Genomic DNA, 23,920 nt, shown 5'->3' with positions numbered 1-23,920 from the left:
TAACCGCGAACTTACCGCGGTTCGATTAATTCCGTTGATTAATCCCGCATTCGTCATCAACATGGTTTACTCCACCGTGACACGTGTAATTACTGTCATGATCGATCGCCGTGATTACGATCGCGTTAAGTACTGGCCGCATTACGCGCCCCCGTCGTCGTAATGAATGACGAGGTAAACGGGTGCGCGGCTCGCCGTTCGCGAAATGATACTGAAACCTATACGCCGGTCGTAGATACGTCGATCGATTACGTAAATACGGCATTACGGATGCGAGCACAGGCCGGCACTCATTCAGGGTTGCACCCCTCATGCGTTGTTCCACCGTACGCCACCGTCCCGCCAATCGTTTACCTCGTATAATTCCCTTTGAATAATTTTCTCTCCCCCCTCGAGCCCCAATGGATGATTGTTATAGCTGCTCGACGAATTAATAGCGTTTTACAGTCTGTAATTGGTGAGCCGGCGAGAGCCCAGGCAACACTCGCCATTGTCCGCCTGGGCAGCCGAAAAGGACGGCCGCAGATAAAATTTTACGGCGGTCATTACAATAACGATAGACTAAAAATGCAACCCGGCGATCTGTAAAATATCCACGTGCTGCTATATCCAGGCGTCGATTGACGTCATCCTGTCAAGCAGTTAAGGCTCGCGACATCGCCGCTCACGCCCGCGTGGACCTGTCACGTGGACATTCGCTAACGCAGTTACAGATTTGCTAACGTCAATGGGACCGTCTGCGTAATGGCGCTTAGTATTCGAAAATCGAAGTGCAGGAGCGTTGCACAATGCGACATTCCGCGCGAAGACATGGCGCGAGGACGCCGCGTGTGGAAAGATCAGCCTCTTTGTTTTCTGGGCCATGGTCGAAACACGAATCCAGTGACGACCAATGCAAAAAATCATTCTCGCGACTTTGTCCCCGCGTCCAGCGCAGATTTTATTTCGTTTTCTCAAGCAGGGAGCAGCGGGGAGCCAAGCGTTTCGCGCGGTCTCTTCACGACGGCCACGGTGTCCCGAGTATCTTTTTACCAGATCAACAAGAACACTCGTGATTAGCTGCTTAAATTACGGATAATAATGTTGGTCGTTGAGATGTTAAAAAGAAAACATATCGGCAATGCGAGCCAACACCCAGTCGAAAGTGGTGAAAAATTATGTATAATATTGGTATCAATCAGTTTTCAATGTTAGAAATCACATAGCGTCGCAATAGTATACAATTGTATCGTTTCGGTCTGCGAAAGCGACCCTCTTCAACATTAATAATTAAACCTACTTAGTCCGAAACATAAAATAAGAAATTACCAACATTATACCTAATTTTTCACCACTGTCGACTGGGCGTTGGCTCACATCGCCTACATGTTTTCTTTTTAATATCCCAACGACCAACATTGCTATCCGTAATTTAGTTGTTTATATAGAAGCCACATTTACATTTTCTATTTATACCTGTGATTAAAATAATTCCACGTCGATGAATAAAACTGCGTAATACCGCATACACTTCACAACGATAATAAATAATAAGTTTGAAAGACCGAAGGTCACATTTTTACAAGACTGTTTATAAATTATAATAGTCGAGCGATTTAATCAAATCATAAAATGGACGCAATTACAATCCCGACGTCAACAGCGGTTACATGTACTTTCGAGTGAAGAAAAATTACTTTGCAAGCACGTTGTGACGTTCTTCACCGGCGCACCTATTTGTCGCGCGCTGTAATTCACCGCTTCCAATTTTACTGTGCATTACCTAGATGAAAGGGTTACTTAATTAATCCTGCTCGATTTAGATCGAGAACCTTCCTCTCGCTCTCACGCGTGCCTTCTGACCGCCTTCTCTTTCTTTTCAGTACACGACATCGTACACGGAGAGAATTTATCCTGAAAATGAAATGATCGTGGGACAACATGGCATTTTGAAGACCTTTGTGAGTTTTTGGAAATTTTACCATACATTCTACTAATGAAATGTATACATAATTACTAGTACACTGATAGAAAAATATTACTTTATACAAGAAAATTATTTAACAACTTTAGAATGTGAATCGCCAGTGAATGTTCAACGGTAGAAAGAAAATTATTCATTAGATGGCTCCTAATAGCTTATTAACTTAAATTTAAAAAATAATAAACAAATTAAAACATGCATTTGTTTAATTTAAGTATTCATTAAATATGAAACAATAGATAATTTTTAATAAGAAGAATTTTACTTTAATTCTATAAAATGTGTACTAAGATATACGTTTTACAGCGCAGAAAATTGGATTTCTTATTTGACAAAAACAATGATTTCACTTAACAAATAGTATTTCCTATCTCATGAAATCTTTACTTGAATGTACAAAATGTAATGATTTAAATTAATTTACTTAATAATTCACTTAATAATACGCAAATTTACTTGAAATTTGATATTTTTATTTAAATAGAATAAGTATTTAAGATTAGTTTCTTCAAATTGCCAGTATAATACTAAAATTCCAAATTTCATTCGACCACAGCTGGCCACATTTATTAATTAATCGGCCAACGCAGAAAATAAATATTACCTCAGCCATGGTTTGAACCTGGACCGTTGGAGGAAGACGGAAAAGGAATAGGGGATAGTTGATACTTAAAATCGCGTATCAACAGTTCTATTTACGGTCGATAATTCTAATCGGCGCGCAATTTAAAGACAAAAATAGACGAGTAGACAACATCCTTTTACTGTTATTGCGACAAATATTATCATATGCCTCGGGGGTCAAATTGGCGAAACATCCCGCCTAGAGTGTAGAGAGGTCCAGATTCAAACCCTGGCTGAGTAATATTTTTCACAATAAATTTTCTGCATGTTGACCGATCAATTAACAAATGTGACCAGCTGTGGTGGAATGAAATTTGGGATTTTAATAAACATTTACTTCAGTAAAAAAAAAATAATTTTAAGTAAATCTATTTACTTAGTTAAAAGAATTTTTTGTCAGTGTAGAATGTGTGGTAAAATTTCAAAAAGACTCTCACAAAGTTCTTCGAAATACCACGTTGTGCCACGATCACACGATTTTCAGGATAAATAAGCGAAAATTCTCTCCGTGTAGATATTTGAGGAGTCGCGACATTGAAAAGAACAAGAAAGAAACAAATTTATACCGAATGTATACTTAATTATGCGCGCGCATACTTTTGTGTAAATTTATAACATAAGTCAAAGTCAGCATAATTAAATGAAAAATTCAATGCGTTTATACGAGTGGTGCCGGGTGCGCGGCAGCGACTCCGTTACGTCGCATGCATGAAGACACGTGCGATGATTTTAATTATAAGCCCACATAAGATGACCTTGAGAGATCTTTACCACAGGTATTCGACTCGTACCGAGTCCGAAAATTCTGCGGACGTCAGCGATCGGCGCTCGTTTCGTGATCAACGAATGCTTTTGTGATATGCAAAGGGGACGGCATTGTCATTTGGTAAACGGTTTAATAATAGAATCTTCGTTGCTTTATCATTTAAATTATACGAGGAGATGAATCAGGCTCCACGTTTATGTACAAACATTCAAAGGCAACAGTCGCTAACATAATAATCCTTAGGTATATTATTTCAAGTGCAATTGGCTGTCGTAACCAATCCAGTAGGAAAAACAGTATCGTGTGTCGTTGACATTAATGGTGGCTAACTCGGGTGATAGCTAATTGGTAAATAACGCGTCACCCATGGCGCCTTTATCGAGTTCTACACTGAAAGAAAGGTCTGATAGATTCAACTAGTAGTCTGTTAGAAAATGGACGGATCAGAATTCCTTTAAGATTTACCATGAAAGATATTTCATAACCGGAAGTTTGCTAGACTTCACTACAAATCTGGTAAATCCTAAAGGAAATGATGATTCATCTATTTTCTAACAGACGACTGGTTGAATCTATCAGATTGTTTTTCAGTGTAGATTTATAGCAAACGTTTCGTGTTTACGTACAAAGTTTAATACATCCGGCAGATTTATAATGTTTGTGCAAGAAATTACTACAAAATCAGCATTTTTTCCCGATCTTCGTCTAGCAAAAGTTCGAGCGATAACTATTTTTTAAATAAATTATATAAAATCGTCATTTACAACGCGTATGCAATTAGAACGTAATAATGGGTTATTTTCCGACGTGAGAGTTATTTATTCGATCACATAATCGTCTTTATAGGAAGATTTCATTATAGGAACATTTCATGAAGTTTAATTCGAGTGAAATTTTACAGGTATACAACGACGTAAATCATTGACGTTGGTCTTCAATTTCGATGTCAGAAGCGGGAGAGATGACTGAATCACACGCCTAAATGATCCGCGCCGCAGAAGGGATCTTTAAGGTCGACTCGATTATCCCTCCGTAAGGCGGACTTTTCGAGTGCGTTATAAAATATGTCAATAAATACAATATATGCACACGGAGAGAATTTTCTCTAAAAATTTACCCTGAAAATCGTGCAATGGGACAATACGGCACATTTCGAAGAATTTTATGAGTGATTTTGAACTTTTACCGTACATTTTACTAGCAATTTGACGGTGTCGCTGGGTATTTTAAAATGTATGGTAAAAAAAAACTCCCACAAAGTTCTTGAAAATGCCATGTCCCACGATTACATGATTCTCGGGGTACATTTTAAGAGAAAATTCTCTCTCCGTACGCGTCGAGGAAATCCCCGACGAGATCGCGACGATTTTGCGGAACACTTTGGCCTAGGTAAGTCTACAAAGTCTCGTGCGTAACGACGATTTCGACGGTGTTCTCCCTTGTTACGATATGTTTACGTTACATACGATCTTGTGCGCACGTTGCGCTCTTACGTAAGCGCGACGTTGTTGGTCTCGCCGGCGCGCGGCGAAGGAATCGAAGGGAGGTCGACGGAGTTTGGAGAACGCCCGACGGTACCAAGCGGCGCCCGCGCAACAGACAGTCGTTGCACCACTTTCGCTATAAAATCGACATCCGTGACTGACCTTGGCACATTTTCCAACTCGATCGCGGCATCGCGTCGTTGCTGGCCACGCAGATTTTTAAGCGTGTCTCCAATGACAAAGCGTCGCGATGGCACTCGACCTTCGCCGGGTCGATTTCTTCGTCCTGCCGTTTTTTCCATCGTCCCGTGGCGAGCGATTCCGTTTGTTCTTCTGCCCGACGGCGACGACTTCCTTGCGTAACGCGAATTGAAAAGCCGAAGCCGGCACCGTTCACGTCCGCGATTATCTTCCGCGATCAGACGGCCACTGTAGAAATTTCTGCAATACACTTCGACCAAGGCGCGTTACGTATGGTCACTTTTATTCCTTTTTCGCGGCTCTTATCTCATTACAGAATTTGTGTATGATATTTCATATCGCGCGAACGGAGTTTAAGCGTTTTTATTGAATCCCGCCGATAACCAAGTTGTTGCGCAACGCGCGCATTTTCACGATGCGCCTGCGCGGCGATGGAGTATTTTACATGAGCGTCTTTTTGTCGTACTCGCGTTTTTATCCCCGTCGATTTTAATCGTGCTGTTCCGTAACCCCATCTGGAGATCACACCTGTTACAGACGTCTGTGCGATACTTGGGAAACTCGGCAGTCTTGTACTTTGGACCGCGCTCTTTTTCCAAGGCTCACGCGATCCTCACTGAATCTGAACATGAGATCTAGTCATCCTCAACTATAGCTGCAAAGCGTTAGTGTCTGATTGCTTTGTACGTTGTTTAATGACAAGCGAGTGAAATCTGATAGCATTCCATAAAATCGTGTAAGTCTGTCAGGGCTTACTTTTTAATCGCGCGAACGGAGTTTAAGCGTTTTTATTGAACCCCCGAGGATTATCAGGACTCAATAAATAGGGTCAGATTTCAGGGAAATTAAAAGTGTGCCGGGAAGGCATGCGAGAGGGTCGCGCGAATGTGTTCGATTAATTCATATGGAAGCTGAAGATGCGTCAACGCAATAAAAGCCTCGCTTGAAAATGCCTATTCAATTCGAAATTATTCGAATGCCATTGAGTGAATAGTTATGTCGTTTTATCGAGCAAGTCAGCACAAATTGAAAACACTTGAATTACTCTTACGAACAGAGATATACGCGTATTTCTCGGAATATACGCTGCATACGATGACGCTGCCTTCTTTTGCAAAAATTTAAATTGCGTTTTTACACACGACGCTTTATCCAATTGCATATTAGTTGTTATATTACTTTTTAATTTTTTTATAGCACAAAGCGCAAACGTCAATATAATTGACGCGTTAATAAGAAGTTATCGATAAGATATAATTGTAAACATTATACGAGAATAAACTAACGTTAGTACAGTCGCTAACATGAAAGTAATGCAATTAAATTTTAACGCGACAGTAAAAAATTTGGATTAAATCTGTTTACTAGCAGACAATGCGCGAACAAGTAATTGGTCAGTCATCGAAACTGGTCTTAAGTCTGATTATAATTTTTAACCTTTAATTATAATGTACCGGTAACACGTTTATACAAACGTGGCAAATAACAATTTGCGATTTCCCCAGACGGTAATTAAAGTAATGCAAGCAAAAATCATTCTATTGTATATCATTAAAGATTAATGCGCGAGCTAAATAACACGTCCTGCGATAAAAAAAACTGTTTTGATAAACGCAATAACGACGAGAGATATTATATTTAGTTTAATGCTTCTTCTTCCTCTTCCTGTTAGAATTCCTGCGGAATCTCATTCTGTACTTCAACACTCCTCTAATCCCATCAATCGAACGGTTTCTTTTCTTGAGAGATATAATAGATGACCAGCTTTCTCTCAAACGCTCAGGCGGTCTGACCGGAGATTTTCTCGTTTCGGGTATCTGCAGTTTGGCGAACCTTTCGCATTATTGGTTTCTAATGGAAGAAAATCGAGGTGAATACTTAATTTTTAACAGTGAAAAAATTAGACTACCGATACGCGGTTGCGTAGGAAAAAAAAAGAATATTCTTCTTTCGAAAATACGTTTAGTCTCAGCGTGAAAATCTTGAAATGACATTGCGTTAAAAGAAGAAGAAAAACTTGAATGAAGTAATTTTATATAATTTAAACAAGAAAAATGTATACTAATTATTTAAGAAGAATTTTCTCGAATGTAAAGGAAACAAGGATGGAAAATAACATACGTTCAAATCGAAAGTTATGATGATTAAAATGATCGTATTTTCAAAATAATTACATGCACCTATTCTTAAAGTGACAATTATTTATAATATTTAAATGAGACTGTAATATTGTTGGAATGTACGATTATTAAATGCTTCTAAGAAGATTATAGATTGTTACGTATATACAAAACAATAAACGCGTTAATCTGAGTGTGTAACAATCGATCCGGCACTTATTTGTTTCCTGTGTAGTAACAGAAAAAAAGCACGGAACAGTATCAAGAAGAAAAATGAAATTACATGCTAGGGCAATGCTGAATATGAGTAAAACGCGGTTTTCCGTCGATTTTCTCCGCCGATGAAGATCCGCTCGTCCCGTACGCGAGCCCGTCGCAGCGAAGCGGTTTTCCATGTTTTCCTCAGATAAGCGAAAACGCGCGCGCGGAAAATCGCGCGGCAAAACGAGGAAGCGAAGGACGAGGACTTGGGTAATCCTCGGGGGGGAGTTTTTTTTGCGAGAAAGCGTGCGAACCGCGCGCCAGCGAGCGTTCCTTTCCGTTCCGTCTCGTTTCGTCTTTGGTAAATGTTTTCCCGACGACGACGCCACCGCCGCCGCGCATTCATCCGCGCGATCTCGCGCGAATTAACGCCTGCTAGTTAATTTCTCGTCCGTTTCGCAATCCGCGTGCCATTAGCCGCGAGCGCGGCAAATTGGAGCACACTTTTTCCGACCGCGCTCCCGTGGCACGTCGTTGCACAACCGACGTTCCAATTACTATCCGCATCAATCTGTCGGGAGATACCGAAATTTATGAAAGTCCGGTCCTCATCGCCCGCCAGCGCGATATTGTAATTTATTCAATATCTTTTCTAACGCGTTACGTATTAAATATTATATAATTTAATAGACTCGATTTTTTTGCACGGTAAACTTCTGCGGCGAGCTTTCACGACGTGGATCAGATTTCGTTGCGATGGTGAGGTACGCTAAAATAATGGCGATTAAGTATTTTTCGCGTGCGTCGATCGTGATGAGCCTCGCGGAAAAACGTCGGATGAAAGTTACGACAGGAAGATGTTACTTTGACCTTACGGAGCTGCGCATCGCGCGGGACGAAACAATACTCTTGCCGCGGATGCGTTTAACTTGCAGTTTCCTTCTGGTGCCGTCTAGAAAGTATATTTCTCTCGGTCTTTCACATCGCGGCTCGATATCGTCGTGGGACTCCTTTACGACGTGCTATTATACGATGGTGCTCGCCTGTCTAGCTTCGGATAATGAAACCGATTAATTAATCCGTCAGAAATTTTTACGCCGATTAAAAGGCGCCAGTCGCGTGCGTTGCACTTAATAAAGCCTCGTGCTTTCCTGCTAAACGTTTACATAACGGAGAATTGTCGTGAAAATATTAAATTATCATTAAAGCTTCATTAAAGAGACATGTCATTAAGTTTTTGTAAATTTCTAAATCTTAAGGCTGTCGGTTTCTTCAGTTTACGGATCCTCGAAAACTTAATTTTTTAAGATCTGTTAATCCAAGATGCAATTTTTTTATTTACGCTTTCCAAAATGTGATATCTCTAAAGGTCAAAATTTATTATAAAAGCGAAGCAATACGCTTTTCATGGATTTTACAATGTGCTTAAAAATTCGAAATTTAACGTGGAGATTTAAGAAATCACCGATTTAAAATAGTTAACTTTCGCACAATGCGAGTTAAAGCAAAATCATAAAAAGAAATATTGCAGCGAGTGAATTTGCGCGACCGGCAAGAGCTTCGCACGAGGATCAGTCGGAAATCGGTCTTCCTAGAAACGAGAGATTGGAAATGCTAATGCGTGTGTGAAGATGTGCTCGAAGACGGTCGTCTGCCTCATTACGTTCGATTTCACTGCGATGTGTGTTCCGGTATCGTCAGAGCACGACTCGTGTGTCTTCTATTACGTGAGGCCGATTCGTGCGACGCCAAGTTCCGCGAATCCTCACAACGAATGCATTGTACACGTGTTTAACGCTTATTCGGCTAAAATACGCACTTGATGAAGTTGCGGAATCGCGCCCCATCGTACATTTAACACGCCACTCGTATTCGGATCGAGGCAAATTCAAAAGTGAGCGGATTAACATATTGCGTATAAACATATTGCGGTAATACGATGATTAAATATGACAATTAACATCTCATTTTCATGAGAACTGGAATAGCAGTGGGAATAATAATGTATTCTTTGCAGGGGGCTATTAGTATATTATAAATTCTGAAGATGAGAACGGGAGATCGACACTGTGTGTGTGTGTGTGTGAATGCGAAATGTGTGAAAAATATGATTTAAAACCAATAGGGATATTTCCTTGCAAGGATTATTGCAGTTTTTAAATCCTCCACATTGAATAATTATATAATTAGCTTCGGGCTTTCGTCTGAAACGATTTTGCTATGATTATTTTGGGCTCGTGGTTCGACCGTCGATCAATGCGAAACGCCAATTTTCCCACGATTTGTCACTTTCTCATGTCGCGCGCGGAAAAGTTGAGCCAATGTAGAGGGGAATTTCACTTAGGCGGCAAATGAAGGATATGTGTGTCACATGAAGTCGAAGAAATTTCGTTGACCCGTCGACTTCCATAGAGCACGAAAGTCGAGAGTATGAACGTCGGACATGTAAATTCTCTGTTGATTTTGCAGTTCCTTTAGATTCCCAGCAACTTCTCGTCGATGAGATTATTTCGTTCTTAAAACGAGCTTCAGGTCGTGTCAGGGACCTCGATGCGAGGATAGGGCGAGCGTGACGTGCGTATTGGCAGACATAATGGATTGCTTAAGAAATTCTAAATGCCACAAGAGTAAAGTTCTCGGAAGAAAAGAGCCTTATAGAGAAGCGTTCATTTTAAACGTTCTTTAGCATTTTTCTACGCGGTTTGTCTATTTGGTTAAACGTGTTTCACGTACACATCTCATCCTGATTAGGACTTTTGCCTTTCGGGCGAAGACAAAAATTCTGTTGATTCTCTTTACGTGATTAATGTCATCGGGTGAGAAATGACATTTCGCGAATCTTATGTTAGCAATAATAAATCAATAAGTTTTAAGTGGATTTTTCACACAAAAGTTCAGCCGTGATTAATCTGACAAATTTACGATTGTCGTAATTTTACGTTTTTCAAATTTTTATAATTTTTTTTATGTTAGTAATTGTGATATGGCGTTAGGAGCATATGACGATATTGTGCGAATCGATATTGTACCAAACACGCATGTGGATTTGTTTTTCAAAAATAAATTTAAAAAATAACTTAAAAAGACACAATACCGATTCGCACAATATCGTCATATGCTCCATATCACAATTGCTAGTTTATCTTGAAGGAGCTTATTAATTAATATACCTCTTTTTTATATTGGTCACCTTATGGAAGGCAAAATCTTTCGAAATCAGGAGCTAAGATTCTGAATATTGTCACGCTCGATAAATTACTTGACAAATTTTACTTGGCAAACGGGGTATTATTTATTTCCACTTACAAAACTAATTATGTTGAGATCTATAAATGACGAAGCTTGCAGTAATCAAATTAAACTTCTCTCAGAACACTCGTTTCGCACCCCATCCCTACCTTTCGCAATTCGACAATCCACCAGCGCTTCCTGTCCCAGTGAAAATTTCGCCGAGCTCACGTGTAATTCCGGTCGTAGGCTAGCGCAGTCGAGGGACGTGAGTGAGAAGAAGCGATCGGCAGCATCTAGGGTGTTCACCAGTTGACGTTATCTCGCTCACACACTGACACCCGGACTCAACACCAAATAAGCACCGCGGGGAAAGAAGACGAGGGCTTCCGACTGCTGCTGCTGCTGCTCGAAGAGCCCAGCAAAGACAGAGACCAAGTTGACTTGGTTGCGAATGGGCAGCCGAGGGACAGCCAGCCGATCGATCGATCGATCGCCGTCCTCCTCCTCCGCTTTCGAGTCCTGACGCGAGACTGAGGACCGACTCGAGCATAGACTCAGACTGGTCGCGACACTCGATAACACCGTCGCACCTCCCTCTTCGCGGTGTGCTTCGGCCCGGTCTCTTTCTGCCTAATGCTTTCCCTCTGCGAGTATTCGTGCTCGCCTTCCCTTCCACCTGTTGCTCCCTCGCGTTTCGCGCTCGCTTCTCGTCCTTGCATTCTACCCCCGATTTCCCGACGACGATTTTCTCCCCTGACTTCCGACCCGGGATTTCCAGATTACCAGAACGGGTCTTTCCCCGTTAATAATGGTGTAATGCCCTTTCACGTGGGTTCAGTTTCCTCTTGCCGTGTCCAATAGTCACCAACGTAAGAAGTGCGCTCTGAATAAAAATTGAAGTTTTGGCATAAAGCAAACTGTCGTCGTCCTTTGGGACGAACAATGTCGAGAGGTTCTATCTCGGCTTTTCGCGAACGAATCCTTTTAAAAGACGAGTTGCATGGAAATCAAAAGATTAATTAACTGACTAACTTAGGTCCGAAAAAAAACCGGCGCGCAGGACAAGGTTTAAAACGGTATACAAATTCACATTTTAGATCACAATTATGGGGCTATCAACATCTTGCTCGGACTTAAAGGCGCTCTCGCTTGTTTGATTTCTATCACAATGGTCTCCTTTAACTGTATTTGATTAATTGCCTACGTTCGTAAAACTGTCGTGCCCAGTGACGCGAAAATACTTTGTATCTGAATCCAATAATCTGACATGGGAAAAAGAATACTTAAGTAATCTATATCCGAGCCACTCTTTTCCCTCGGTACAGTTTACGGCCGATCTTGCTCCGTCCGTTCAATGTTCTCCATAATCGTGCGGTAGAACCGATTCCGCCTTAGAGCGAAGCTGACTCGACCTGCCGACGCTTTCGCTCATCTCGACGCTGTAGTTACCTCTTCCCATCACCTGCTGTTCCCTCGCGAAAGGCCGCTCCTCGGCGCACATCGATCCGAAGATCCGTTTTGACATCGCGAGATCGCTTTCTCCGCTTCTTCTGCTGCTTGTGTCTACAGTCCCGACCTGGGATCAACTTCCCTTTCTCAAACTCACATCGATTTCCGTTCGTAATACCTGATGTAATTTTCTGCATCTCTCTCTCTCTCTCTGTCTCTCTCTGCCGTTTTCCGTAATTTCTGATTTTATCTTCGCTATTTTTACCTCTGCTTTCTGATGTCCCCCGTTCCGTTTTTACTGTTTTGCGAAGTTTATACTGTTCTATTGCGCCTGAGAAACGTTGCTTGATGACAATCATTTCTTCGCAATTCGCGCATAACGCGTTGGCAATTCGTTTTATCCGCTTGCTCAATTTCCGCTCTCAATTTTCCTCCGTTAAAACGTGTACATATTACATCCTGCAATTTTTTTGTTTGATCGCCGATTAACGATCCTCCGACGACGATTGTAAATTGGCACGGCGCGAACGTTAATGCGCGCGTTTGTCCTTTAACTGATTTTTTTGCGGCCAGGAATTTCTTGTTACTCCGCCAATTGCCAATTTTGGCGTCTCTTCGGCGAACAATTCAACGGCGCGTGATCTCATTGTTTAGCGTGCGGCATTAGCGAACAAATTGCAAACGGCAAGGGCACAAGTCCGCCGACTTCCTGAGCCGATTCACGTACAGCTTGGTCGCTTCCGGCAGTTAATTCGGTAAAACACCTTGCTATGCTATTGTCGTCGCCGATAATAAGACACTGGAGATTCTCTCGATGTCGCGCGACGTTTGCGCCCATGCGAGAAGCTCGCATAAAGCGCATGCTGCGCGGACATTAATATGATAAAAACATATACACTTTTGTTCTTTCCACTTAGCAAGCACGTATCATTAGAAATAAAATAATCCATTCCGATAAGGATCTTTAACAAAAGTATTTTACACATGTGAAAACGATTGCGTTTCGCGAAATGAATTACGTTAGATTAGGTAATAAGACGTTAACACGTACGTCACGTAATGAGGGGAGTTGAGATTAATAGATAGACGAAAGACGAAAGGAATCCAATTTCTTCCGGCGCGAAAAATTCCTTCGCCCCCTCGTTTATTTAACAGCGAACGAGAGAACACGGTAAAAGGTTAACGACCGTGGAAATCACTTAAATCCTGTGATTGTGTACGCTTGCGGGTAATGTCCCGCAGGCTTAGTTATAGCCCGGATAACAAAGCAGCGTCGTGAAATCTGCCGTTGAAACGTCGCGTCGGAGTAAGCGGGGGGGGGCAATTTTCTCGGAATGCACGGATCAGGGCATTGTTTATTGAACGCAACAGTAGGTTATCAATAAACTCCCGCCGCGTCTATTATTACTTTTAACGGTTAACAGCGCGGGACATCAGCCAGACGGAACACTTCTCCACCTCTTGAATGTCTCCTCTTATTCGCTTCTTGTTCTTCTTTTTTTTTGCTATTTTTTTTGCCACTCGTATGTGTCATACATTTTTTTTCTCGCGATAGGAGACTTATGTGAGACGATGTTTAATCAACAAGTTTCGTCGCAAAGATATCGCTTCTTCGAATTTACATTTACGCTTCGTCAGCGTGTTTTTGGGTGACTGGCAGCTCCGTCGAGACTCGCCATTTTATCGTTGCAGTAGTAGGTTCGTTCGCGTTGCTCGCACTAGTTGCACCTGGGATCCTCGTTTTCTGTCTCTCCAGCGCCCAGCGTGTATTTATCTCCGAAGTTTTGGGGGAATTGAGGCAACACGAACTAGCCTAGCGGTATTTTCTCGTCGACGAGACTCGCGGAACGCGAGAGTTTCATCGTTTCACTAACCCCTTGTCGCAGTTGGGCTGTCGATCCGAAAGGAATATTGTTACGAGATGACTTTCCGATTTGCATGGATACCGAAGGTACACAACAAGACAATATTTCAGCGGCCTCGGTCACCGCCCAAAATAGCCGGCTACGGTCTTTCACCCCTTTTCTTTTTTTCTCGCGAGGTCCCGTACGAAGGTCGCCATGGTTTCTCGGCCATGTTTAATACATGCAGATATGTATCTCCACGCGTGTATCCGTCAGATGAAATTAAACGGTAAAAATACAGCGAGAAGGTATTAATGAGGAAAAAAAGCGAGGGAAACTCATCACTCATCTTCTTGAAAGTCTGGTGAATATTTCATTGAATTACGTCGCTAGGCGACTTGATTTGTTCAATCCAGTGTCTCTTCGATTTTTTTACACCTAAGGCAGGAATAAAATGGGGACTAATTTATCAATGTAACATACACATATACGTTTCATCGTCGAGCCAGCCCATATTTGCTCCATACATATGACACACATATCACGCATAGGACTTCGGCGCGCATTAAAATCTCTTCCGCGTTCTCCCCTCAAGAGCGGTCCTCTGAAAACCGAGTACGGTTTCTCGTAAGACAAGACTCCTCGACAAGTCTGCGCGCTGCCACGTAAAATGATTGAATATCGCACGTTTCTTTTACTCTTTAGCTTTCAATCATCGACGCCGTTCGTTTTCATCGCTAATCTATGTGTGTATCTAATATCGAACCGACGAGAGCGAATGACAATAGTTTCTTCTCGCGTCGACTCCTTGTCCACGTTCCGGAGATTCAAATGCGATTGTTCTCGCGGCAGTCGACAATTTTATTTCAGGTCAAGAAGTAGCGACCATAACGGTGGTCAAGACGGCCTGCACTTTCCCCAAGCATTGCGCAACTGTAGCCGCGGCACCTGACGTAATGTGAACCTGATTAAATAACAGGGAATTATGAATCTTTCGCTTTTTTTTCGTCGAAAATTGGACTACCTACGTGCGTCGTGGCCCGTATTCGAATTTACGCGCGGTGACGTGTGTCGCGTTTGATATTTCAAGGAAAATATCAGGTTATCATTGCTATTACTTTCGAGTATTTGACGATCACTACGTTATAGACAATACGCTGTTGCGTGCAAATGAAGCACTTTAATTTCGTATAAACACCCGAAATGTTCGGCAGCGAATTTTCTTGATTCACGTAAATTCCAGCGAGAAATGATTTGTCGATCGATGTCGAAACGATGTCGAATAAATAACAGGAAATTATGAATCTTTCATTTTTTTTCTGTCACAAATTGGACTACCTACGTGCGTCGTGGCCAGTATTCAAATTTACGCACGGTCACGCGTGCAGGCGTTTGATATTTCAAGGAATAGATCAAGTCGTTGTCATAACAATGATAATAACAATTGTCTTCGAGTATTTGACGATCGTCACGTTATAGACGATACGCTATTGCGTACAAATGGAACACTTTCATTTCGTATAAACATCCGAAATTTTCGGCAGCGAGTTTTCTCGATTTACGTAAATCCCAGCGAGAAATGACTTGTCGATCGATGTCGAATAGGTAACAGGAAATTATGAATCTTTCGTTTTTTTTCTGTCGTAAATTGGACTACCTACGCGCGTCGTGGCCCGTATTCGAATTTACGCACGGTGACGTGTGTAGCGTTTGACATTTCAAGGAAAAGATCAAGTTATCATTGCTATGATTTTCGCACTGAAAAGAAAATCTGATAGATTCAACCAGTCGTCTGTTAGAAAATGGACGAATCAGAATTCCTTTAGAATTTACATTGAAAGATATTTCATAACCAGAGATTTGCTGGACTTCATTACAAATCTGGTAAATCCTAAAGGGAATTCTGATTCGTCCATTTTTTTTCTAACAGACGACTGGTTGTATCTATCAGATTTTTTTTCAGTGCGAGTATTTGACGATCGTTACGTTATAGACAATACGCTATTGTATACAAGGGAAACAATTTAATTTCGTACCAGAATTCCTTTAGGATTTACCAGAATTCCTGTAATCCTACAGAAATTCTGGTAAATCCTAAAGGAATTCTGGTAAATCCTAAAGGAATTATCTGATTCGTCCATATTCAACCAGAAATTTTTTTCAGTGTATAAATATGCACTGAGAAAATTGCTTTGATTGTATCAACAAGACACGTACGATAGAATGTATTTTGGTTAAACCAAGCAGAATTTCTGCTTGTGTTCACGATAGGGCTCGATGTTTCATAACCAGAAGTTTGATAGACTTCACTGTACGCCTAGTAAATCCTAGAGGAATTCTGATTCGTCCATTTTCTAACAGGCGACTGGCTGAATCTACCAGATTTCTAATTAATGTAACCAGATGTTCTTTTCAGTGTACGATATTTTCGGCAGCGAGTTTTCTTGATTTACGTAAATCCCAGCGAGAAATGACTTGTCGTATCGACATCGTTTCGACATCGATCGACGAATCATTTCTAACCGGGATTTAACGTGAATTCTGTGTAACGAGGGCCAGCGGTTCGTTCGCTTAATCAATGCGCAGCCTTTAAGAAATGAGCGGAGAAACGGAAAGAAATTGAATGATCGTCGAGGGGGACAATCCCCTGTCACATTTTTCGTAGTGAAATTAATAATTGTGAGCGCGCAAGGACGTTATCGGTCGCCGGATATCGCGTGGATTTCCACGCGGACAAGCTCGAATACGAAATTACACGGATTAGCGTGCCTCGCGGAGACTGCAACGAAGGAAGTCGCAACGGAACGTCCGCGGCTGGCTGACCGGCAATGATACAACGAGAAATTTGCAAAGCGCGACTTCCGGTTGCGTACAGAGCCAGCCCGAGCCCGAACCAGCGCGAAGCTCGTGGCGAGCCGCGAGGAGAGATCGCCGCCTGCTGGACCACCGAACTCGCAATCGTGCGAAAGTACGCCTTTGCGCTGACATAAAAGAAGCCGTGCATCTTGATGAAAAGGGTACGGCCTATTTAATGCTAGAGATAGTATCCGGAAAGGAACGTGCCGCGTACAGGCGCTCGTATCTCGCGTGAAACCGAAAGTCGATTGCCACGCGGAGGCGGATGCTGCTTGACGTCGGAATTTTTATTTAACGTTAGGCCGAAAAGTGAAAGCGACGTTTCGCACGGAAAGTATCCACGTCGTTTCGGTATCCTTCGACCTTGGAGCAATCGCGCGCGTGTTCTCTCGATATTACTGATTTTCACGCGCATGCCCCCACTTCATTCATTCGCGATAGCATTTTACACCTTGTCGCGCCGTTTGACGTCACGGCGTTTTCTCCGTTTGCACCGTACGTCGCGATAATCGGCTGATTTCGATTGCTGGCGCGGATGCGATAATCAGCCGGCGCAGGTGCCGGTGCGCCCGCCCGTAGCAGGCGAAAGCACAAGAGTTTTGTCTCCTGGAGACTACCTTGAACTTGTGCGGGTTCTATTCTGTCAAACGACAGAGGTATTCTGAGAATTGAAATCTTGTAACTTCTGTATATTCATCCAGTTTCACTAGAAAGTTGTGCAAAATGTATGAACTTCTCGTGAAGATCTCAAATTAATTGGTTCTCCTTATTAATTTATACCAAATTAAATTAGAAAGCGTTAGATCATAATAAATAGTAAAATCCTTTAGTCAACGTTTATATCAACATTTTGTTTGAAAGTATATAATACGTAAATTAAGTTTATAATCTTTTTAAAGCGTCTTGTCTCTTTTAAAGGAATTAAGTTTCGGGACCAAGTAAATATTGAAAACTGTCACCCAGCATGTATTATTTTCTGCGGCAATTACGAATAAAAATGTAAACATGATCACATTTCGCACGTGCCTTGCAGGCTAAACGTGCCCGAATTCGACAGTATTAATGCAAGAGCCCCGATGTACGAGTAAAAATACCTCGTGAATGCAGCTCGATGCCACAAAGGTTGCGACTGGAAACGTTTCGTGTTTTTCAGGTGAAAGTCGCCTGCTAAAAATACTTGCGAACGTTTAGAACTATTCTAGAAATAAATCTGCCATTCGCACACGCGCGCACACGTGTTACACATTTGATTATTAATGCATCGAATATTAATGACCAAATTACAAATAGCTCACGAATAATAATTTTGCAAGCACAAGGCAATTATCGCAATAAGTTTGCATTTTATAACGATTTTCCCTGCAGGGCTTTTGAAAAAATCACGCGACGAACGCGCCCCTTCGTGACCGTTGATTTTGCAGATTGTTATCATTTCAATAAATAAATTGAACGGGGACGTTAAAGTTTTATTGGAATTTGAAGCCGCCAATCTTCAGTACATCCTCGTAGATCCGTCCGCGCAAAAGCGAAAGTCTTCGCTTCGGTGCGCATGCATGATCGCTATCGAGTCAGGCGACAGCACGCGATCCTCATTACGACGGAGACTAGGATCAGTCTTCCCAAGACCGATCCAAGGGACGTATTGCGTCCTTGCCGCGGTGCGACATCAAGCAGCCTTGACCCGTTTCGAAACTTTTTCTAAATAAGCTATTTATTATTTTCCTATTTTACACAACACAGGGGACCGTCATCTATTTATCGTGTCTTTATCGACGCGTTTATGTACTTATTATCACGCAATTTCGCTGCGCGACGCACCGTTGAAGTTCAACTTCGATCCTCACGATCGATCGGCACGATCGGTTCTCAGTCGCGCTTACAACCGTCGAACGATAAAACGGACAATGCCCGTAAATAAGAAAATGTCGTGGCATTATCAACGAACCAGGTCGCTAAACGCGGCCGAAGACATGGTGTAGATGTGAAAGCGGTCAGTCCAGCTGCTGCCGGATTACGCAAGTCCCAGGAAGAGCGATCGAACGTCTGACGAGGGGTACGTACTGTCGATACGCGCGACATCGATATTCGGACAAATGTGAATTCCATCCTCCGCGCGCGAACTTGAGGCTGAGAGCCCACGTTTGGGACGCGTGGCATGGCCTCGGGGTCCTTCGTGTCTCGGTGACGAAGTATTAACGATACGTGACATAACGGAGTAAGAGAAACTTACTGCGGATACTCACGTAATAACATGCTTAATGGGCGCGTCCATAATTAAACAAGATCGCGTATATTCACGAGGCGATGTGCCTCGGAAGAAAATACCAGGTTTCAACACTTCCTCGCCACAGCACACATATGCGAGCGTTATATTCGTTCGTGCATTGCTACACTGAGAACAATTTTCGTCGGATAAACCAATTAAGTAGCGTGTCCGAATGGTTAATTTTTCCGATTAAGGTGGCTCCTGCATAAACTGACCATAAGTAAAAAAAAAGTTGATATCTAAGTACGTGGTGGTTGTAAATTTTGTCTATCAGTACGCGAAATTTCAGGCCCGGTCGCCGATGAAATAAAATAAAGAAAAAATGTTAAAGTTGTATTTTTTAACATTCCAGTAAACACCAAGTAACAGTTGCATAACATAAATATTATAATTTCCTACGCAACAAGATAAATGTAATATAACACCCATGTTGTATTATATTTCCATTGTTAAGTAGGAATTAAGTTATCACATTTTTCATCGGATATACAATTTAATCGGACATATCCGTTCGTTATTATGTAATTGGACTATCCGATTATATTTAGTCGGACATTTTTCTCAGTGTAGAACTCAAAATGTCGTAGCGAATTAGTTTAAAGATGTTTCTCGCCTGTTAAATAAAACTGTAAAGATACAAGTTTGTTTGAGTTGCATTTATCGTCGATTGTATAAGAAAAGTTAATTGTTTGCACTTAACGCTGACGTATTTGCATTTTAGTGACTTGTAATTTTTTAGCGATTGGTGCGAAAGAGAGAAAACGTGCCTGTTTTCTTGTTTTACAATCGCGCACGACGCATGATGATTCGGCAATTTTTTCGACGACTTTCGATGAACGTGACGAAACGAGAAACTGCGATAGATAATGTTTTTAAATTGTTCCGCGATAGTCCTCATCGCAGAAAATACGATCGACGTGCCGATACTCGTTAAACAAAGGTGCGTAAAATTATATCTGTTTGTGTCATCGGATTTATATACGCATGTTACCTTCGAACCAGCACATCTCGCATCATTATGGTCATATCGACAGGTCAGGCATTACAGGCCGATTGGCAATTATTATAACTGAATAAACAATCCCCACCTTTCGCAGGTAATAATACATTTGCGTGCGTTAAAGCCTAAGCTAGATAAAGACATATTAATTGGATACTAGATACTTTCGCTCGATAAATCGTACTATTCTAAGATTTATTGGATATAAGTACAATCTATTTGTTTTCTGCTTGATATGAGCGAAGTTTATGTTTGTCCCTCTTGAGACACTTTTATATAATTATACTCTAAAAATAGAAAAAGTTTATATAATACAGAAAGAAACGGCGAGAAAGTTCGAGATTAATTTTGTGAATTTTTAGTTAAAGATACATATTGTTAAAACATCATTAAGGTACACTGGTGTCTTTGTACAAAACAAATAGAACCTTAGTGACATTATTGAATTAGTTCATAACAATTCATCTTTTGATATCCTCTCTCTCTCTCTCTCTCTCTCTCTCTCTCTCTCTCTCTCTCTCTCTCTTCTGTATCGCGTAATATAATTACGTACAATTAGCAAATGATCAATAAAACGAGAATGATCACATTATGCTGTGTCGTTATTATCTATTCTTTTTTTATGTTCGATTTTAGAATTAATTTAAAAAAAATATCTGACACGTTTATCATTGCCATGCAATGCGATGTGTGGGAAACATTTGTATAAACCTTGAAAGCTTAAGAGGTTTTATTGTCTTACGATCATGTCTATCGAAATGGAGAAACCGTAAAACAATATTAAACGCGAAATATTTAAAAAACCAGCTACTATAGACGTGCCTATTTACAATATAGAAGATCACGATTAATATTTAATGAATATGCAAGTAAGAAACAGACAAAATGAAAAAACATTTTTTCAGAAGAGATTTGATTGCGCAGATGACATTGGTGTCTACGAGATAGGTGATTCTGTATATATTAATTTTGCAATGTATATTAATATGATAATTTATAGTTTCGATATTTCATCATCGTAATAAATATTAATTGCAAAAATAAAATAGACGCGTAGACAACATCTTTATGCTGTTATTGCAACAAATACTCGTACTATCATATGCCTCGGTGATCGAATTGGTGAGACGCCCGCCTAGAGTGTAGGAAGGTCCAGGTTCAAACCCCGGCTGAGGTAATATTTTTCGCCATGACTTTTCTGTATTGTTAAAAATGCCAGGTATTGTCAAGAAAACACTGACGTTGTTAATTATTGCTGGCGACATTGAAGAATTCTTATTAGTTGAACAATAAAAGAATTAAGAATTTAGAAAAGAAGTACTGAACTGTACGAAGATCTAATGGACATTTTACATACCTACGTAAAAGTGGAAGGAGAAATATTGTAGATGAAGGTGATGATTTAAATATTATTAGATATTGATGAAATTCGTAGAAGCTCTTTAAATTTTAAATTAGATTTAATAAAGAAATATTGAGATTTCTGAGGCATAATGGAGATACGTGCAATCATGTATTGTAATTTGCGTTTGTTTTGCAAAAGTATTTAACTCTTTACAAGATACCGTGACAGTCTAGAATTAAATTAGCCTGTATTTAACACACACACATGCGCATGTATGAGCGTACGAATGTAATTGCACATAATCGATGCAACTTCATGTGTTTTTGCCTCGTCGATATCAGATGTAAAAATTATAGATTGTTAGAAATGGTAACAATGCTGCTTATTAAAGGAACACATGGAAAATATAGAACGACGAATAAGCAGGCACGCGAGACACAACACATATTAGTATGAATAATTTTTCTCGCTAATAATTCGATCGCAAAAGAAATGAGATGCTCATAAAACATAAACGCAAAAATTATTTGATTGGCGGCAATATTATTATCTTTATCGTCAATGCAAAAATGTATCGCACATAATTTTGTGCGATTAACACTTACTTCGTGTATGTATATTAACAAATACTTGTGGGATTATTATGAAGAAGGAACAGAAAAAATAATACGTAACGAGAAAACATGTATATTATATATATATTTAAAGAATATTAAAAAATAAACGTTTTAACATCTTTGCTGTCGATTGTGTCATATTTGTAATAGATTATTTATTAAAAATAAAAAGATTCAAATTAAGGCTTTAAGAAATTAATGCTCCAGCTTCTACTTGATTTTAATTAAATTTTAATACAATATCCTTTGAAGCTTATTCGCTAAAATCCAAAATAGCTTTATTTACATATAGTAATCGTAAATTTATATTTAAAAAATCTTGTATGTATCAACAATTATTGGCCGCTTTAATGGAAAAAAAAGGAAACAGCGGTTTAGAATTGTCATTAAAACTATTCTTGCAATGGCGACGACAAATAGGTCGATGAGTCAATCATTTTGCGTTCTCAAGGTATTTGCGAAACGCGAAAAAAAAACCGCTTATGCTAATTTAAGCCTCTAGGTCCTGCGGAGAAGCCGAAGTTGTGGTGCCATCTCTTGGAAGAGTTACCTAGCAGATACACCGTGCCTTTGAAGATACATTTGCGGATAAGCCTCCGCGATCTCGATATCGATTGCTGAAGGTAATTGTCTCGTTATAATTATTGCGCGCTATTTACTACTTTGCATGGTATGACTCTTTTAGACTCGCCACCTTTTTTCGTTCGCGTAACTTGTTTCTTAGTAGGGATAAAAAAAAGAAGTAAAACTTACCTACACTTTCTACAAAAGAAGAAACTTAAGAAATGATGTACTTTTCGTATTATAAGAGTTTAAGTTTAAATTGCAGTGTTTAAGTGCTGAGAAAAATGAGAGAGACTTTAGCTTAAAATACGTGTCAAAAAGAGACTTTTTATCATCTTCTTTATATGTAAAACGAATTTCTGCGATCAATTTCACGTTACCGAATGAATAATTGTTGAGAATTGCCGTCACGCTAAGTAAGACCTCACGTTTGGCACATAACAATTGCCAGGCAGAATGCGCTGCAATTTTATGCTTCGGATGACACTTAAAGTGGCATCTGTTGCGTGCATTCACCAGCCTATGTCGGATAATGAACAAATCACGCGTTTCGAGTTTCACACTTCCTAGTCACATAATGGCACATTGTTAGATTACGCAATGAAGTATTTCGTTTGCGAGACATGTTGCCTTTTAAAACCTTCCTGAATTTCTATGTATCGGTGTTTCGATATCCGGAGGATTGATTCGATCATCGGTATGCAAGTAGAGAGATAAGATGGGACGTATATCTTTAAGTTAAACAAAAGAGACGTCGTTTACTTGTATCTACTAACAGTTTCTTAAAAGTATCTCTCTCGGAATCTCCGGAACAACCTAACATATTAATTAGTAAATAAATATGTTGTTTACGAATTAGTATTTGCCATTTACAAAGCTGTTGTAACTTGTAATAACGCTTCGCGTGCGCTGTTTGTGGTCAAGCATTGTGTATTTTTAAGAATTTATACACACGCGAAGACAGAGAGAGAGAGAGAGAGAGAGAGAGAGAGAGAGTGAGAGAAGTAATTATATGCGCAACGTCACTTTAAAATAAAATGTCACTCACTGATACGAGTTGCGACAGCAAAGTTGTACATCGCTAACTATATATGTTAAACTGTAACAATACAAAATGTATACGATTATTATAGACTAATTATGCAAAATCGAAACTATTGTATTAAATATACTTTATATTTTATATTTAAAAAAATGGGTATTTATTAAAACAATTATATAGAATACTGAAAGTCTTCCTTTTAAATATGAACTCACAAAATTTTATACGTATGGTTTTGTCTCTAACGCTTATTCGAATCCACGTTCGAATCATTTGAATAAATAAAATAAAAGCACAGAACAGATGCTTTATTTTGCACAATTAGCAAATAACAAAAATGTAAGACA

The 23,920-nt window shown here is 40.3% G+C and overlaps 1 protein-coding gene across 3 annotated transcripts in view; it reads right to left on the bottom strand.

Moving 5' to 3' along the window:
- The window catches only part of LOC105564103 (ABC transporter G family member 23), a 71,428-nt gene that overhangs the window by 36,309 nt on the left and 11,199 nt on the right, over nt 1–23,920 (bottom strand). The window contains exon 1 of one of the 3 annotated variants that reach the window (XR_001009093.1): nt 5,000–5,309. The exons of 1 other annotated variant lie outside the window; for it this stretch is intronic. The gene's annotated coding sequence lies outside the window, so the exon portion shown is untranslated. Of the gene's footprint in view, nt 1–4,999; nt 5,310–10,757; nt 11,123–23,920 lie in introns of those variants that run through there. One more of the 3 variants, XM_012016225.1, reaches the window with a different exon arrangement.

This window comes from Vollenhovia emeryi, unplaced genomic scaffold (assembly GCF_000949405.1).
Source record: "Vollenhovia emeryi isolate VEMERY1.0 unplaced genomic scaffold, V.emery_V1.0 DF939168.1, whole genome shotgun sequence".
Taxonomy (NCBI): Eukaryota; Metazoa; Arthropoda; class Insecta; order Hymenoptera; family Formicidae; genus Vollenhovia; species Vollenhovia emeryi.
Note: the sequence above shows the minus strand (reverse complement) of the source record. Positions and strands in the feature narration are given on the sequence as shown.